Consider the following 14,530-nt stretch of genomic DNA (forward strand, 5'->3'; position numbering starts at 1 on the left):
GTAAAAAGTGGATCTTAATTCATTTGTAAATAACTCATAAAGCAAAGGGTGGATGTGTACTTTTGAAATGGACTAATAGAAGAAATCCATATATGTACTTGAAGATTTCCACTTTTTAAGGATATATGGAAGTTCTTTCAACTTTATAGATTATTACCAAAGACAAATGAACCTTTTAGGTTTGACTACACTTTTTGAAAAAGGTATTATTGGATTTTCACAGGGGGAGTTGACTCTCTAATTAGATTAGAGCATTAGGCATTGAGGGCTTGTGAAAGATCAACATGTGTCACTTTTTGAAGGGATATAAGAGAATGGGCTTGATATTAGAGTTTAGGTTATGGACGTTGGGATTTGGGAGTGGACTTGGGTTTTTGCCTTAGATGATGGACTTTAGCTTGGGTATAGGTTGGGTTAGGAAATGGACTTGGGTTATGAGTTTAGTATGGATTTTTTCTTGAGCTTAAGTTATGGATAATAGGCTGGTTAATGGAGAATGGATATGAAATTATGCATGTGTGCATGTATGCATGTATGCACGTATGTATGAGGATGATGCCAAATTACAATGCAGGCCCATTGAGAGGCTTGAGTTTTAAATGGAAATCAATTTTAAGAAAAATTTTGATTTTTCTAAAGGGGTTTGTGCAAATTGGGGTGCCTATACATAGAGCATCAACCAATTCCATTTGACAGTTTTAGTTGAATAGCAAGACTTGAAAAAATGTGACAAAATCATAAGACATAAAAACTGGAAAAGCTGTGAAAATTTGTAAGTGTTGGAAAAAGTAATTTTTCAAAGTTTTTAAAATTGAAAATAATTTTTTGTAAATGAAAGCCCTCGACAATATGAAAAACATCATGTAATTTTTATACCTTAATTCAAAGGAACGATAAAGATATTGAGTTTAGAAAATCTTGCAAAAACATCGAAATTGATGTTTTGTTCTTGAAATCAAAAATTAAGTTTTGATACAATGAGATTTAGATCTTAAAACCATTCCCAAAGTTTTCAAATAGGGGGTAAAACCTTAATTTCATTAAAAAAGTTAAATTAAATGGAAAGTAATGAAATAAAGGTTGGAAACAAACATATGTTGTGGGAAGAACAAAGCAAAAGAAAAAATTTCAATTCTGAGAAATTTTTGTTTCGATGGCGCTGCTGTCAACAAACGGGAATGCTCAAAAAAAATTTCTTTTGTTTTTCGATAATTTTTATCGAAAACAATCCATAATCGATACAAATGATACTGATTTGCTTCTAAAACCTTATGCAACTTATAAAACCTTAAATCACATCAATTAAACCAACATTTATCATAATTATGCAACCTCAATTCAATCCATTCAAACATGTGTGAATTTAATGAAGTAACCAAATAAATGGAAGAACGAACCAAGATTTCTACAATCAAATGCATTTTTCTATGAAAATCTTGTATAATTAGAGGGTAGAAGGGAAGGCATCTTATCTCGAACTATTTTTGATGGTTGAACAGAGTTTAGGATTGATTTCAAACAATCATATAAATTTTCTTCCAATGAAAATTGAACTTCCTTGCATTCGCCCACAATCCTCGACGACGTGTATGACTTTCCTTCTTGCGGCAAAACCTAGATCATTCTAATTTGACATAAATTTGAGTTGCAACGATCAAGGGAAAATAGGACTAAGTTTTGTTTGGAGAGAAGATAAAGAAAAATCATATTTTTCTTTAGGTTCTGATATTTATACTTAAGTGGGAATGTAAGCATCATTTCGGGAATTATTTTTCCTGAATGCCGATTCGAATATTTTTATTCTCTATTTTACGTGATTTTTCGAAACGAACCTAAAGGTGCGATTGAATTCCTCAAATTTGCCTCCACGTTAACTTTTTACCTATTTGGTAAAAGTTGACACGAAACTCGAGTATTCGATAACTTTTTGGTTTGACTTCTGATTAAAACATGCTTATAGGCTAAAGTATGTTTTGGGATTCTTTTGAATCTATTGGTAAAGCTAGTTTACCTCAAATATTTGAAATTAAAGATCCATACTTTTAAATCAATGTCAAAATCTACAATTCTTTACTCAAAATGTGCATCAAAATTTTCAGGTCATTACATGTTAGAATTTTCAGAATGGGCTAAGTTTTTATGAGGAGATCATCCTCACCCACTTATTCCGAAACATCTAACTCTTGTAAGACAAAAACAATTGTATTTGGTGTAGGCACACTTACTAAGAATTGGGGTGCCTATAAAGGAGACCCTATTTGTTTTCAAACTTAAGAGTATGACCTATTGACCTGAATCTTATCTTATAGATTAATGAAAAGTGACATCAAAATCCTCATAGTCATCATCTCAATGGTAATCGTCAATATCATTGCCACGAACATTGCAACATCAGAATTTTATTCAATATATTTAAAATTAGTGATTTTTTATATCAAGTTTTTTAATGTAATTTTACTAATGATTGAGAGAAGGCAGGGGTCAAAAGGCATGTCACCAAATTTAGAAACGTTGAAGTATCTAAAATATGATGGGATTATCATTTTTCTTCTACTAAACAAATTCTCAATATTTTCCCAAAAATATATATAATTCTCTAAATTAAGAACATTCAAATGTCAAGAAGAATATAAACTTGTTACTAAGTCGAAGATGATGGAATTTGTTAAAAATCAATTCGGGAAAAAAAATCCATTTACATATTACAATTCCTTTTGTTGTTACCATCCTCCTAAAAGAAACATTTCCTTCTAACCAAAATGAAGGAAGGGAAATTACAATGAGTTAAATATTAGTAATAAAAAAAATGATCCAATCCATGGGTGTCAATGCGTTAGTTCTGATTTGGTTCTTGAGGCACATAAAACCATAACCGTTATATTTTCTTTGGCTTGGGTTCTTGTTGGTTCCGATTTCAAAATAAATAGAACTAGAACCGTAAAAAAACACAGGTACCCATCAATTCCAATTCTTATTGTTCCTCGAGATTCACAATGGAATTTTATGTTATTACTATGTCAGAGGGGGGCATCATATTATCATCACTCTTATTTGTTTGGCGTGTATCAAAGGCACCTAGAAATTTAGTTAGGGCAAGCCATGGCCAAACTTTTTTTTCCTATGTGTTAGAAGTTTCGAAATAAGCTGATTTTTGGCTACGAGATCATTCTCACAAAAAATAAGCCCATTCTAAAACTTCTAATCCATCAAAAGTGATTTACAAAAAAAATGAACGGTCCAAGATTCGTCAACTTGTTTTGACGGGTCAGAAGTTTCAGAATGGACTGATTTTTGGTGAGAAAATCATCCTAACCAACCCATTCCAAACTTTGAACTCATATAAGCAAAAAAAAACATTGGTACATGGTGTGGGCATTTACTAAGAAATGGGATGATGCCTATATAAGTACCCTATTTGTTTTCAAATGAAGAGACATCAATGCCCTCATAGTCATCATCTCTATGGTCATCATCAATATCACTACAATTAACATTGCAACATCAGAATTATATTCAATATGTTGAAAATGAGTGATTTTTGAGAAAGGAAAATCTAGGGTTTGATGTAATTTTTTTAATCTTAGGGAGAAGACTAAGGTCAAAAGGCATGTCACCAATTGAGAAACATTAAAGTCTCTAAAATATGATGGGATTGTCATTTTTCTTGTACTCTTAAAATTCTCAGAATTTTTTCAAAAAACTTAAAATTCTATCAGTTAAGGACTAGTCAACGAATTAATTGGTGATCCTGGAACCGCCAAAAAACATAGGTACTCATCAATTCCGACTCTCAAGAATCAAAAGAGAAAAATTGTATTTCAAATTATTATACACCTTTTTTTTCTTTCAAAAACTAACATATTATCTACAAAATTTTAACTTGGTTAAAAGGAGTAGCTCATTTAAGCTCCAATCCATTAGTTTTTATGAAAAAATTGAAGAGCTCTATACAACATATATTAATTTTTAAATAAAATAATACCTTAAATAATTTATACTAGTGTCATCGGATTCGCTAATAAAGAACTGAACCATGAACTATTTCGAACCAAACCAGTTTGTTGTACAATTCGCTCTTGGTTAGTGAAAGTGAGCGAAATTTTGCATTTTACTTTAATTTTTTACATCCCCCTCTACATTAATATTATTCGAGATGTCCCCCTACTTTTCAAATTGATAGCATGCCCGTTTGACCTTAGTCTATATTACTAAATTGATGAAAATTGACCAAAATACCCTCATCTGCAAACTATAAATAAAAAATTAAGATTTTTTCTTCCTGAAATCTACCGTCTTCAACATATATTTTACCCTATGCCCTCAAATTCAAACTGTAAATAAAGAATCCAGATTTTTTTTTTCCAAAATCTACCATATTTAACATACTTTTTATCGAAAATTCAAACAAGGTTTGGTAGTGTCCTCCAATATGAAATTGCCTCAACTCGGTTGTCCGCTAAATAATAGATAGGAGTCTGATTGCGCCAATCGGGGATTTTTAAAGAAGAGGAAGTAACCACCGAGTTTAAGTCTAGAAACCATAGATAACTCCAAAATGGAATGGGTTGGTCCACAAGTAAGAGAAATGGGTAAGGGGTAAGATTATGGGTTGCGGAAGGTGTTTAGCATTGAACCCGTCTGATCGATATGATCAGTCTCTACTGTGATCCAAAAATATTCCGTGGTCAACATTCAAAGACTAAAGGTCAAATCAGGGTCCAATCATCATTAAATTGCATCAGATTTCCTAAACAAATCTTACGACTAAAATAATTACATGGTTTCTCAAATTTTGCATGATGGAATCTCACAATTTAATAAGGCTTACGTGGCACCAAAAAATTAATGGATTAATTCAGTCACATTTTGAAAAGTATGAATTCAATCTATAATGCCATATGAGCAAAAATCAATGAGTCGACTCATCAATTTTAATAAAAGAAATTTTATTTTTTAAATTACCACGTGTGCTAAAATCAGTTAATTAGCCCACATATTTTAATCAAAGAAATTTGATTTTTTAATCACCATGTGTGCCGAAATTAATGAGTTAGCCCACTCATTTCATAAAATCGATGAATTGATCCATTAATATCATAAAATCAGATAATTTATCCGATTAAAATATCAATGAGTCGGCTCTCTAATTTTGTATAAAATTAACTAGATTGATCTATCAACATTAAAATTCAATGAATTGAACCACTAAGAATTCAAAAACTTGAAGATCACTATTAGTGACACGTATACCAAAGATCGATGAATCAAATTAGGTGCATTAAAAAATGAAATCAAGAAAATAAAAAAAAATCAAAAAATAAAAACTCACCTTCACCGAATAATTTCGGATGTTTGAATTCCTTCAAAAAGACCTCGAAATAGCGGGTGAGTAGTTGTTGTGCCAACTGCTAAGGCTAATGGTTGTAATGATTGAGTGTTGTAGTGTAGATCCTTCAAGGTCAACTCGATTGTAACTTACGAGAACACGTGATAGAGAAGATGGTATAGTTGCTTCGATAAGGGTGTTAACATGACGAAGTGACGAAGATGGTGGTTGTTACGATAAGAGTTAATAGTGTGCTAAAGTGATGAATGTGTGGCTGATGTGATTGATGGTGAATGAAGGTATGGCTGTTGGAGAAGAAAGTAATGGCAGCAACGTTGAGCTATTGCAAAGTGTGAAAGAGATGACGGAGATGAAAGAGTGCTCTTCCACAGTAATAATGGCTGTTGAACTTTTATGGAGAAGAAATGTAATGGAGAAGGAGGTATGTTGTAGATTTTTAATGGAGAGGAAGCTAAAGGGTGTTGCAGATTTTTTAGAGAGAAAAATATGCTGAAAATTTGGTAGGAAGAGAAGGGGTTCGAGAGAGAAATGAAGGTTAAAAGATGGTTGTAACAGCCATGTTTTTTTTAGAAGGGATCTGATGTAGTTAGATTTAATGGTGGAAAAGAAAATGGCAGCCCCAAAAATATTTTTCTCCTCCCTCTCTTAACGGTTCCCTTAATGTAGTTTTATGATGGTTCTACCATCAAACATGAGAGAAGGAGAGATGGGAGAGATGGTGGAGGATGTGAGTAGTTATGAGAAGTTGGAGAGAGGGAGATGGAGGACATGGGGAAGAGGGAGTAGTTGGAGAAGTGGATGTGGGGAAGAGAGAGTTAGATAAGAAAATGTGTGTACCTACGATTTTTTTCTTTTTCTTTTTTATTTTTGGAGAATGGGGGGTGGTGATCCCACGCTACTCTCCTTAATGGTCTCTCATAGATCATTTTTAAATTAATTAGTCAGTTGGAACTCGATTTTAATTCAATCGGATTTGAATTTCAATTTGATTGAGTGGATTTTACTTTTGGTTGATCAATTTAATTTTGAATTCGATTGATCGATTTTAGTTTTGAATTTTGTTGATCGATTTTAATTTATCAATTGGATTTTCATTTCAATGTTAATCGATGGATTGAATTTTGATTTAAATGTTGATGGATTTTAATTTCACTTTGCTTAATCGATTGGATTTTAATTTCACTTTTATTTGATTATGATTTGATTTTTAAAAAAAATTAAAATTTGATTTTAGTTGTTTAATTACTTTTAATGTTGATTTTTTATTTAATTTTGATGAAATTTTAATCGGTCGAGTTTTTTTTTTTAATTTTTAATTTTCATTAGATTTTGATTCTTAACTTGAGTTTGATTTTTAATTTGGATTTGATTCTCATTTTCAATTTGATTTTGATTTGATTTTGATTTGATTTGAAAATTTTTTATTAGGTTTTCTTAAGGATCAAGGTCGCGAAGTTAAATTTGGATATTAAGGGGTATTTTGGTCATTTTAATGATTTTCCTAAATTTTTCTATTTTCGTCGATTTGGGTCCTGTTAGATTCGAAATCACATTCTGATTGTAATGAAAGTACTTTCGAGATTTTTCGAAAGTCCAAAATTCATTAGGAGTATTTTTCATCATTTTGTCGATTTTCATGATTTTTACTAATTTTAACATGAGGTTTCTTTCAATCCTGACGTGAGTATTTCTTAGTTCCAAAGTCATATTTTTCTAACGTAGTGAAGTCTCTAAATTGTTGAACTGTATAGTGAACCTAAGCGTATGTGTTTGCTAAATCGGGTGTAAGATGTAGCGATCCTAAGTGTGTGTAAATTTCTATGTCGAGTTGTGATGAGTAGAGGGGATAAAAAAACTAGAAACGAAAGGAATCAAGAACAGTAGTCACAAGCCTTCGAGTTCATTTATGCTTATCATTAGAAATCCAGAACAATCGGGTGATGAATTGTCGAATTAGGCAGATGCAAAAATGAAGGTGTCTACACAATGACATCCATCTGTCATTTGCATCCTTCAATCATTCCATCAAGTCTTACGTGGCATGTCCATCACGTAGAACTAGAGGTACATTCCCAACAATTAATCGAGGACGTACGTTCTCTCTTTCCATTCAATCAATTGAATATTCCATCTGCTACTTCTTACATATCTATCAAAATAATCTCTCATTTAAAATTTATCGAAAAACATAGAGCATCAACAAATTCCATTAGATGGTTTTGTTTGAGTCAAAAGGCTCGGAAAATGGATAAAACTATAAGTTGTAAACATTGGAAGAGCTGTCAAAATTTGGCTAAGTATTGGAAAATGTATTTTTTCAAAGTCATCGAAATTAAAAATGGATTTTTATAATAGGTAGCTATCGGCAACATGAGAAGACCATGTAATTTTCATAACTTAATTTAAATTAATGCAAAACATATCGCAATTTGAAAATTGGACAAAAATGTAGAAATTTATGTTTTGTTTTTGAAACCAAAAATTGGATTTTGATCCTTTGAGTTTTGTATCTTGAAACCATTTCCATTATTCCGAAATAGAGGGTAGAACCTTAATTTCATTGAAGAAATTAAAGTAAATGGAAAATAAAAATTAAAGAGGACATTTACTTTAATGTTTTTAATGAAATGAAGGGTGGGAAAACAGGTATGAGCCATAAGGAGAGTAACCCAAGAGCCAGAACTCAGTTTGGATCAGAATTTTCGGTTGAAGGCTATTGATGGCAAAAGCATGATTTTGTCAATTCTACCGACAGAATGGCTTGTGGTAAATGTTGGTGGCACCACCAGCTCTTACCGACATTACTAAACCATTTCGCAAATTTTTTATTTTTCGATCCATTTTTTGGATTTCTCTTCTGTTCGAATACTTTCGACCCACCCATGAAAATAATGTTAAAACTTGATAAAAACATATCAAATCTCTATTCTTAACTTGAAATCAAATTAATAAAAACCAAAAACCATGCTTAACTAAAATCAAAACCACGTGGACTTTGTCGATTCATCGCTAATTATTTAGATAAAATAACATCAATGATTAGAATCACATTTATGAAAAATATCAGAAGGGAAGGCATCCTACTTGTGTGACTTTTGAGGATTGATTGGAGGCAAAGAGCGGCACTAAGATCAAGGTTGGGTTGTCTTTGATGTGAAATGATCGATGGCAGCGAACACCTTGATGATGGTACTCTCTCTTCCTTCTATGATGAAGAACGAACCTTTCTCGAGGTAGATGAAACCCCACGTGGAGTGTGTCGAAACCCTCTAGTTGATTCTCTATGGAGAGTGGGAAAAAAGGATGGAAAACTATGATTAAAACCTGGAAAAATGTAGAGTTTGTCAATGTCGACAACTTCTTCTTTGTCGAGGGTCAACGACGGCCCATTTGTGAAGGACCTTGAGGTGAAGAGGGTTGAAACCCTTGGTGGCTTGCTCAGCTAGGCCTAGGTTTGTTGAGAGAGGAGAAATGAAATAAAAGAAACCTTAAGTTTCTTTTATAATGACTTGAAGGGCAAAGTTGGTAATTTCACATTATTTTTATTTTCAATGATAACTTGATTTCTCAGACTAAAAAATCAACGAATTAATATTCCATTCTCTATAATTTTTTGTTGTGGACCCAATGGTGTATTCAGATTTTACTAATTCTGCTTTAACAAAAATTAACTATTTTGGGTCCCATTTGACGCGAAATTCGATGATTTTATAATTTTTCCATCCGAACTCAAATTCGAGCTTGTTTACAAACTAAAGTATGTTTTTCGACCATTTTGAATCTAATGGCGAAGTCATATTTCACCAAAAATGAATAGTACAATGACTTTACACTTTAAGTCGCTCTTTTTTTTCAAATATCCAACTTAATCTCCCCTCTCGAGTCTTCCAACGACTTTCGTGGCTTGAAATCTAAATTAAGTAGCAAAATCAACTATACCCCTGACGATGTTTTTCATGACATGCTTCCACCATTACTAAGTTGCCTTAAACCATTCCCTAATCTGAGAGGACTTTAAATAGGACGAAATGTAGGCTTATGTTAGGGTTACAAAAGGATGAAGAAAATCTAGATCTGAATTTTTTCAGGGATAGAATGGACGCAGGGTTCGTCTATTTTTTTTCTAAAATATGACCTATGTCTCCTCCCAACGACTCACTAACTTATTTAGTCGTTCACAATTTATACTCATGCAAGCCAGGAGTATACTTTGGTATTTTCTTTTGACTTTAGATCTTTTATTTTATATATTTTTGATAACGATGACTTGTCCCGGTCCTAGGTTAAGAAATGAACATGATGGCTCAAAAGGGTTAACTGAGGGTGGATAATTGTTCAGTTAGTAAAAAGATGGCCTCTCTTCAATTCAAGGGATGACTTTAGGCATAATACTTTTTGACGGTGTCGGCATTAATCGGTTGTGGAAAGACCTTCCCATCCATCTCTGTGAGAAAGAGCAATAGAAAAAAAATCTCCGAGGAGTTGAAAAGCTAAAAGCCGATCCGAGCCGAAACATTAAAAGTCTGAATGATCAAATTTCAATCAAATATATACTCAGTGGATACAAGTATCTCGTCAATGATTGATCTGAAGAGCTTTATGTCTCTAAGTGAACCGACGGGGAGAAAGAACAGATTCTATGATGAATTTCAGAAAGAAATATTTTGTTTTAATTTCTTTGATCCAGACTCAGAATCCTCAATATAAAAAGTCAAAGTTAAAAGTTAAATTTTTATTGCACTTGCAGTAATCAAAGATTTTAAATCTTTAAAACAAGGGGCATTTTCTTTTTCTAAAGTATGTAGTTTTCCCCTTTATACTAGGGGCAATCTTTTTCAAACTAAGTTCAACTATTCCTAGTCCAATGTTTTCTGTCAAACTAGGGGCATTTGTTCTGAAGCTTAATCAATCCCAAAGGATAAGGTTAACATTGAATTAAAAGGTTACCCTTTTGATAGCAATTCGTTGAAAACCCCTGAGGTTCAAAACAAAATTAAAGTGTTGATCGGACCTTCATAAAATCCAACTTTTTGTTTTTTAAAAAGAAAAAGTTAAATGCGGTGTTAATCCCCCGCTTGTTTCCCTCAGAAAATTAGTTCATTACTGTTTCACCCTAAGTAGGTAGAGTAGGACTCCCAGAAAATTAGTTCATTACTCTTTCACCTCGAGTAGGTAAAGTAGGACTCCAAAAAAAAAAAATACTCTTTCATGCCGAGTAGGTAGAGTAGGACTCCAAAAAAATAATAGTTCATTACTTTTTCACCCCGAGTAGGTAGAGTAGGACTCCCCAAAAATCTATTCATTACTCTTTCACCAAGGGTATGTAGAGTAAGATATTCAGTTTTTGCTCAGATTATGCTCAATTTATGCTCAGTTATGTTTAGATTTTGCTCAAACCCTCTGAGATTTATCTCATATTTCAAATACACACACTTGCACATTTTTAGTTAGGGAGAAGTTTCTAAAATTCAAGGATTTGACGTCGTTAGTGAGAGCTCGCATTCGAGGACCTGACAAGTTTTTAGTTCGGGGAGAGTTTTACCCTCAAGGATCCGAACGCCTCTACGAATTACTAAATCAGGCTGCAAAATGAGTTGTCACTAGCTTTGGTATTCAAATATCACATTATCTACCAAAATAGATTTGCTATCTAGTTTGCTTCAACCCTCTACCAAAAAGGGGCATCTGTAGACACCCCATTTTTGCACTCACCTGATTAATCAACTCGTCAACCCGATCGTGACGATTCCCAATGATGGATGATTATTTCAATGCTTTATTTGTTACTAAATATGTTTCAGAAATTCAGATGAGGTATCTCAAATTAACAAAACTGTAGAAACCACGTTACGCAAGAAAAATATAAACCTAAAAAACATAGAAATCATCATTTTGTAGACAAAAATAAGTTTTACAATAAAAATCACTAAAAACCGATCAAATTATCAAAATACCCCTAACATCAAAACATCCTTAGAGCCCCCCTTATGCTAAGGAAAACCCTTTCCAACATATAAAACAACAAAATGAAATCAAATAAACCATTTCGCCAATTTTCACTAAATTCGACAAAATTATGAAAATACCCCTCATAAGGGTTGACAATCATTTCACACCAAAAAATTTCATAAGTGACACAAACCGATAATCCCATCGAATTCCTTATGAAAAATTGATTCCAAAACATCCTAGAACATCGAAAAATGACCTGAAATGTAAAAGTTCTCCTCAAGAGCAAAATAGTAATTTTCTAATTTTAAAAGTTTAAATTTTTAAAATTAATAAATAAAACATTAATTAACGTAAAGTGAAACCTTAATAAAATTAATTTAAAATTTTGAACTAAGAAAATTAATCAATCAAGCCCTTAGGCAAAATTATTGATGGTTGTCCACTTATTTAAGTGGAGCCTCTTTTATATTATTAAAAGACCCATCCATCTGGGAGCCTAAAGAATTAAAATATAATTAAGGGGGGTTCTACAAAAACTTAAAAATATATTATGAGTGCAAGGCCAGTAGAGAGCCGATTAGATGTTATGAGTGTGAAGAATTAAGACATCTAAGGTGACAGTGCCCCAAGATTCCCCAACAGACCCTTGATTTGATGACCCAAGTAAGGGTCTATGCTATGACGCAAGCCGATGCTACAACTTTCGAGGATGTCGTGGAACGTATAATTATGTTATACAACTATTTAGCACATGTATTGATAAATTCGGATTCCACACATTCATTTGTATCGTCTAGCATGATAGAAAAGTTAGAACTTTCTACAACAGACACCAATAGGACGTTTTCGTTGATGACTCCCCTGGGAAACAAAACAATGACATATCGGATGTGTAACTCGTGCATTCTCAAGATAGGAGATAGTTTGTTTGAACTGAACTTGATAGTCTTAGAACTTCGAGATTTTGACATCATCTTAGGCATGGATTGGTTAGCTGCATACCATGCGGTTATAGATTGTTATGCAAAGATAGTTAAGTTTGGTGTGCTAGGATAGCCAGAGTTCAAGTTCAAGTTTAAGGGAATTCGAAATCGTGTAATCCGAGTGATAGAACCATTTAGGAATTGGACTGATTGGGATAGATTGTATAACATGAATGCTATCATTAGTGAGGTGGATGAAGAGTCACTAAAGGTGGAGACAATCTGAATAATATACGATTATCCCAATGTCTTTCCTACAGAGTTACCTAGGTTATCTCCAATCAGGAAGATTGACTTTTTAATCGAATTGATTCCAAGAACTAAACCCATATCGATTCCACCTTATTGAATGGCCCCAACGGAAATGAAGGAGCTAAAAAGTCAATTAGAAGAGTTGACAGGTTTGGGTTTCATTCGTCCGAGCAACTCGCCTTGGGGTGCTCCAATTTTGTTCGTGAAAAAGAAGGATGGGTCAATGAGATTATGCGTCGACTATAGAAAATTGAATCAAGTGACTATAAAGAACAAGTATCCACTCCCCAGGATTGATGATCTATTTGATCAACTAAAAGGTACAAAGTACTTCTCTAAAATTAATTTTAGATCGGGATACCACCAGTTAAGGATCAAAGAGGAGGATGTTTCGAAGATAGCATTCTGAACATGGTTAGGGCACTTTGAGTACCTAGTAATGCCGTTCGGTTTGAATAATGCACCTGTAGTATTTATGGATCTCATGCAGCGAGTGTTTTGAGATTTCTTGAATGTCTTCATTATCGTCTTCATTGACGATATCTTGATCTATTCAAAGAAGGAATTTGAACATGAAAATCATTTGAATGTCACACTTCATAGGTTGCGCCAGGAGAAGCTTTATGTGAAATTTTCTGAGTGCGAATTCTGGTTAGATGAAGTGAAGTTCTTGGGTCATGTGGTTTCTAAGAATGGAATATTTGTGGACTCGTCGAAGATTGAAGCGGTTATGAATTGGTAGAGATTGACTACAGTTACTAAGATCAGGAGTTTTCTCGGGCTTGCAAGATACTACTGTAGGTTTGTAGAAGGCTTCTCCAAGATAGATTCGTCATTAACGAAGTTAACTCGGAAATGGGTCAAATTCGAATGGATCGATAACTACGAAACAACATTCCAAGATTTGAAGACTCGACTAACCACGACACCCGTTTTGATAGTCCCTAAGCTAGGAGAGAAATATGTCATTTATACTGACGCTTCTCATACGGGACTTGGATGTGTACTAATGCAAAATGGTCGAGTAATTGCTTACTCATCGAGACAGTTGAAGATCTACGATAAGAACTATCCGACCCATGATTTAGAGTTGGCGGCTATAGTGTATGCACTCAAGGTTTGGAGACATTACTTGTATGGAGAGGCATTCGAAGTGCATTCATATCACAAGAGCCTAAAGTATTTATCATCGCAGAAGGATTTGCACATGAGGAAGAAGTGATGGATGGAGTACCTGAAAGACTACGACTTTACATTGCATTACCATCCTAGTAAGGCCAATGTAGTAGCAGGCTTTAAGTCGTAAGAAAGATGGAGTGTTTGCTCACATAAGGATTGAGGAATGGAAAATGCTAGAAATTGCAACTGACTACGCATTTAGCATTCCCTTAGAAATAGACGAGCAAAAATCCTATGTAGCTCACATAAGAGTACAACCCCACATCGTTGAAAGGGTGATTGAAGCCCAAAAGATGGATACGAAACTGGAAGGGTATCAGGAGAAAGCCAAGGACCTTGATGATTAGAGTTGGAGAATTCATAATGATGGTAGTATACGGCTCAAGAGTAGACTTTGGGTTCCTCGCGATGTTTTATTGAGAAAGGACATAATGGATGAAGCCCATAAGTCACATTTTTCTATTCATCTAGGGAGTACCAAGATGTATCAGGATACGAAGAGAAATATTTATTGGCCAGGGATGAAAAAGCATATTGTCCAGTATGTGAATCGTTGTATGACATGTCAGCAAGTAAAAGCTAAACATTAAATACCAGCAGGATTGTTGCAACCATTTCCTATTCCTGAATGGAAATGGGAGCACGTGACTATGGATTTTGTTAGTGAGTTTCCAAAAAGCTAGTGATGGGATTGATGTTATATGGGTGGTTGTAGATAGACTTACTAAATCCACTTATTTTCTATCTATTAAGATGACTTACACTATGGATAAGCTGAGCAGGATTTATGTCTCAGAGATTATGAAGTTACATGGAG

Source organism: Akebia trifoliata, chromosome 13, assembly GCF_017979445.1.
Source record: "Akebia trifoliata isolate Shusen 1 chromosome 13, ASM1797944v1, whole genome shotgun sequence".
NCBI lineage: Eukaryota > Viridiplantae > Streptophyta > Magnoliopsida > Ranunculales > Lardizabalaceae > Akebia > Akebia trifoliata.